Source organism: Dipodomys ordii, unplaced genomic scaffold (genome assembly GCF_000151885.1).
Source record: "Dipodomys ordii isolate 6190 unplaced genomic scaffold, Dord_2.0 Scaffold118, whole genome shotgun sequence".
In the NCBI taxonomy this organism is placed as follows: domain Eukaryota; kingdom Metazoa; phylum Chordata; class Mammalia; order Rodentia; family Heteromyidae; genus Dipodomys; species Dipodomys ordii.
The window spans coordinates 402,214-408,219 of record NW_012267334.1 but is presented as its reverse complement, the minus strand read 5'-3'; positions in this window follow the sequence as shown (position 1 = coordinate 408,219).

Sequence of the window (6,006 nt, the reverse complement as noted above, 5' to 3'; positions counted from 1 at the left end):
AAATACAATGAATTTTGATTAATTTCACCCCTTTGACCATTCTTCCCCATCAGATATTTGTTATGGCAAAGAAAAAGTCACTAACAAACGGGGAGCTAGTTTTAGAGAGGTGCATGGGGAATTCACCTCAGGTTTATTTTTGTTGTTGTTGTTTTTCTTGTTGGTCATTGGGCTTGAGTTCAGGGCATGAATGCTCTCAGAGCCTTTTTTGCTCAAGACTACTACTTTACTTCTTGAGCCACAACTCCACTTCTGGCTTTTTGGGTGGTTAATTGAAGATGGGACTTTTTTGCCCGGTCTGACTTCCAAAAGCAATCCCCAGATCTCAGCCTCCTGAGTATCTAGGACATAAGTGTGAGGCTGGGAATGGCATAGTGGTAGAGTGCTTGCCTATCAAGCACAAAGCCCTCAGCACCACAAAAACAGAAAAGGCCAGAAGTGGTGCTGTGGCTCCAGTGGTAGAGTGCTAGCCTTGAGCAAAAGAAGCTCAGGGACAGTGCCCAGGCCCTGAGTTCAAGCCCCGAGTTCAAGCCCCATGACTCACAATAAAAAATTTAAAAAAGATATAGGCGTGAGCCATCAGTACTGGCTCTTACCTCAGTAGGATGAGGATTTGAAAAAGCATCAGGGCTTTAGAAAGGTGGTAGAAAGCAGTGTTGGTGGGGTTTAGGGAAGTTCTCAGATGAGAGCTTTCTGATTTTTCAGTAGATCAGAAACCGAGGGCTCTTGTTGGAAATGAGTGTAAGGTTGGGGAGGACCCAAGCAGAGAGGACTGGAATGGGACACCCACTGGGGCACAAGAGTCAGCAAAACCCAGAGAGCACAGGAGGATGCATGGCCCCACAGTATGAAGGGAAACCAGTCTGTGTGCCTGCATGATTTCTCAGCCTCTGCAAGCTACCTCAGAGAAAGCAAGGAGAAAGAGAGATCAAATGTAACTAAGAGTGTGCTTATGCTGCTGTGAAGGGCCAGAATCTGGGAGTTTGGAAGAGTGATTACAAGACTGGGCCAGAAACTAGGTTGAGGTGCCGCAGCGTCTACGCTGGTCCTGAGCATGAGGTGATTGTTCTCCAACTTCCTCGAACCGTTTTGGGTCCAGGAGATAGTTTTGAATGTAGATTCTTGGGTACGGCCAGAGAAATTAGCGATCCTGTCCGACCGAGGTGGGGGTCTCCAACTTTGATCACTAGCGCTTGGCTTAGGTGGCGGGGATTGGTGTGGATTGGATCAGTGGTGGCCTAGGAGGCACGCAGAGCCTCAGCCTTGGCTCTGAGCCTTTGGGACCTCTTTTGTTAGTCGAGGTGGCTCCCAAGGCCGGGGGAAGGGCTGGGGAGGAGGGTGACATCGCCTTCCAGGTGTCCCCTTGTACAAGCTCAGGGAGCAGGGAGTCATCCTGCAACTCTTTTTTTTTTTTTGGTGGGGTCCGGTTGTGGGGCTTGAACTCTGGGCGTGGGCGCTGTCCCTCAGCTCTTCAGCTCAAGGCTAGCGCTCTACCACTTGAGCCACAGTGCCACTTCCGGCCTTTTTTTTTTCTGCTTATGTGGTGCTGAGGAATCGAACCCAGGGCCTCATATATGCAAGGCAAGCACTCTACCACTGAGCCACCTTCCCAGCTCATCCTGCAACTCTTAACTCTCCCTCCCTCCTCTCTTCCCCTCTCCCTCTCCCCCATTTTTCTCCCCCACCCCCTCCTCTCATTTTGTTGCAGCTTTTGGGTGTTGAAAGCCATTTTTCTGCATCCTCTTTTCAAGAACAGCCCAGCCAGAACTTGGAGGCTCTGTACTTCCATTTTGTGTGAGATCTGTGCTCACCACAAGTCTTGAACTAGATAGACTAATTTTGGGGAAAGAGGTGTTAAATACTGGGCCCTTCACGTCCTGTCCTTTACGCTCATGGGGCCACGTGGAAAATGCCGGAAATTGTATGTTTTTCAGTGACTGCACCGACAGAAAATAACAAAAATTGGGGTCAAAAGTAAGGATAGCTTATAAATACGCTTCTTCAACATGTGATCCAATGGCTTAGGTTGAAAGATATCTAACCCTTAATCCAATTTTCAAAACACTGCATTTGTATAGCTTCAGCTACATAATTTTTGGGGTGGTAGTTTTTATTTTTATCCTTTATATTAGATATCCCTAATGTGATCTTCACATATTTTGGTTGCATCTTCTTGAAGTGGGAAAACTCAAAACATTAAGCTGATTGAAAGAATAGTGTTTAGAGATAGGACTCAGATCCCCAAATCTGGAATCTCATAATCAAGGTTCCTGAATGATAGGACTTTTTTCTGTAATTGCTTTGTCAAATTATTGTAGGTTGGTTTGCACTTGTAATCTAATTCCTCAGGAGACTGAGATCTTAGGATCCCTGTTCGAAGCCCGTCCTGCAGAAAAAGTCCGATGAGACTTTACCTCTAGTTTATGAGCAAAAAGCTGTAAGTGGAGCTGTGGCTCAAATGTTAACAGCACACTTTTTTTTTTTGGTCGTGGGGCTTGAACTCTGGGCTTGGGCCCTGTCCCTGTACTCTTCAGCTCAAGGCCAGTGCTGCATGAGCCACAGCACTACTTCTGGTTTTCTAGTGGTTTATTGGAGATAAGAGTTTCATGGGCTTTCCTGCCCAGGCTGGCTTTGAACCGTGATCCTCAGATCTCAGCTTCCTGAGTAACTAGGATTACAGCCACCAGCGCCTGGCTAAGAGCACAAAAAAAAAAAAAAAAGACTGGGCCAAATGAATGGGACTGGGAATCTCTGTCCCCTCTGGTGTCAGCTGGGAATTCACTCTGGGACTTGTCATTTCACAGCTGTGTGACTTCTCTGTAGCATTTCATTGCCCAGGATTTCCCATAGCCATGCCATATGTCCAGGATTCCCATACAACACTGAGGCTGCATTGTAAGTGACAGATCCCACTGACAAATACTTCCTGAGCTCCTCCTGGAAGCATGCTCACTAGCATCCACTGGCCAAAGCTCAACACATGGGCAATCTCAGAGTCAGTGCAAACAGCTCAGGCAGAGAATGAGTGGCATGTGGTGTGGGTCCTGGCCCTGCAAGGCCTGTGTGATGCAGGGCTTCACCAGCTCCTGGCTCTATGAGAGGAAGGGATTCTGGGAAGTCTTCTGATCCTATGATGAGTGTCTTTGAAGAGGACAGTGACAGGGTATCCCTCCCTTCACTTCCTGCTCTGTGATTCCAGCTGCTTCCACCATCATGTGCTCCTGCCAGAAAATGTTGCCTCACCACAGATCAAAGAGCAACTTGGCCAATTTACCATGGACTGAAACTTCCTAAACTGTAAATCAAAATGACATTTTTGGAGCCAGGCACCAGTGACTCACGCCTGTAATCCTAGCTACTCAGGAGGCTGAGAGCTAAGATCATGGTTCAAAACCAGCCCAGGCAGGAAAAGCCCGTGAGACTCTTATCTCCAATAAACCACTAGAAAACCAGAAGTAGTGCTGTGGCTCAAGTGGTAGAGAGCTCGCCTTGAGCTGAAGAGCGCAGGGACAGCATCCAAGCCCAGAGTTCAAGCCCTACGACCACCACCACCACCACCAAAAAACCCAAAACAAAAACATTTTTTGGACTGGGAATGTGCTTGCCTAGCATACATGAAGCCCTGAGTTTTGTTAGTTAACTGGAGATAAAGTCTCTCCAGAACCAGGCGCTGGTAGCTCACTCCTGTAGTCCTAGCTACTCAGGAGGCTGAGATCTGAGTATTTGGTTCAAAGCCAGCCCAGGCAGGAAAGCCCATGAGATTCTTTTTTTTTGGGGGGGGGTCTGGTTGTGGGGCCTGAACTCTGGGCCTGGGCGATGTCCCTCAGTTCTTCAGCTCAAGGCTAGTGCTCTACCACTTGAGCCATGGCGCCACTTCTGGCTTTTTTCTTTTTTCTTATCTGGTGCTGAGGAATCGAACCCAGGGCCTCATGCATGCAAGGCAAGCACTCTACCACTGAGCCACCTTCCCAGTCCAGCCCATGAGATTCTTTTTTTTTGGTCGGTCGTGGGGCTTGAACTCTGGGCTTGGGCGCTGTCCCTCAGCTCTTCAGCTCAAGGCGAGCACTCTACCACTTGAGCTACAGCGCCACTTCCGGTTTTCTGGTGGTTTATTGGAGATAGGAGTCTCACGGTCTCTCTTGCCTGGGCTCGCTTTGAACCGCGATCCTCAGATCTCAGCTTCCTGAGTAGCTAGGATTACAGGCGTGAGCCACCAGCGCCCACCTGCCATGAGATTCTTATCTCCAATTAACCAACAGAAAACTGGAAGTGGCACTATGGCTCAAGTGGTAGAATGCCACAAAAAAGTCTCAAGAATTACAGGTGTGTGTGTGTGGGGGGGGGAGATGGGAGAGCAGAGATGGTAAGGGGAAACAATGGAGGAGGCAACAATGCTTGATAAGAAATGTACTCATTACTTTGCTCATGTAATTGTAACCCCTCTGGTATTTTCACAATAAAAAACTTATTAATAGAGAAAAAAAAGAGTTACAGGTGTGAGGCACCAGCACAGGCTCAGGATCTTCTTGAAGTCTCAGGCACTAGGGGAGTAGTTGCCCCCAAGGGTGTCCAGAAGGTAACCAGCCAAGTAGCACATTTCCAATAGAAGGAGCAGTGTAAATTTGAGGCTACATCTGAAACTGGGCATCAGGTGGCTCATGCCTGTAATCTAGTACTCTGGAAATTGAAATCTAAGGATTGTGGTTTGAAGCCACCAGGCATGAAAGCCCTTGACACTCTCCTTTCCAATTAACCACCAAAAAGCCAAGAAATAGAGGTGTGGTTTAAGTGGTAGAACAGTAGCCTTGAGCAAAAAAGCTCAGGATCGGTAGGTACCCAGGTCCTCAGTTGAAGCCCTAGTACCAGCACACACACACACACACACACACACACACACACACAATTTAAAAAATAAAAATAATGAAGCTGTCTGTGTATTTAAATACTTGCAGACTGGTCTTGTTTAGTGGATCCAGTGCTTGATTGTGGAGAGACGGCATGTGGAAAACCAGCCACCATCATTTAGTCCCTTTAACAGCTGCAGTGTTTACTACCCACCTTGGCTTCTCCTCTTGCTGGTGTGAGGAAAACCAGCCACCATCATTTAGTCCCTTTAACAGCTGCAGTGTTTACTACCCACCTTGGCTTCTCCTCTTGCTGGTGTGACAAGTAGACACAACTCTGGGGATGTGCACTAAGTTTGGTGGGCTCAGGCCTCTCCCGGTCCTAAAGCTAAGAATGTGATAACAGCATCTAGGTCCTATTGGAGCTTTCTTCACCTGCTTAAAGGTAACACCAGAGGGCTGGGAAGGTGGCTCGGTGGTAGAGCGCTTGCCTTGCATGCCTGAGGCCCTGGGTTCAATTCCTCAGCACCACATAAGCAAAAAGAAAAAAGCTGGAAGTGGCTCTGTGGCTCAAGTGGTAGAGTGCTAGCTTTGAGCTGAAGAGCTGAGGGACATTGCCCAGGCCCAGAGTTCAGGTCCCACATCCCGACCCCCCAAAAAAAGGTAACACCAGAATTAAAGGAGGTGGGGAGATAGCTCCAGCTGAGCACTTCTCCAGAAGTCGGCCAGGGGCTAGCTCAAGTGTTACAGTACTTGTCTTGAGGTAAAAGTTAAGGGATGATATTTTCATATTTCTTTAGGTCTCAGCCCTGGGGCTTGAGCCCAGAGCTGTCGCTGGCTTTGAACCGCGATCCTCAGTTCCCAGCCTGTGGAGCAGCTGGGATGGCGGTGCGAGCTACGGCTCCAAGGAGTGCTTCTGCAGCATAGAGGGGCACAGGGGAACCCTGGGGTTCGCATGCCACAGGGCCTCGGGAAAGGGGGCTGGCCGTGGAACTTGGCCAGCAGCAGCTGCCTGCGCCAGCCTCCAGCCCTCGCGGCCCTCGCGGCCTTCGCGGCCCTCGCGGCCTTCGCGGCCCTCGGGGCTATGGCGGACTCCGCGGCCCGGGTTTGCTTGCCATGGCGGCCCTCGCCGTCCTCGCCGCCCGGGCTTGCACGCGGCTCT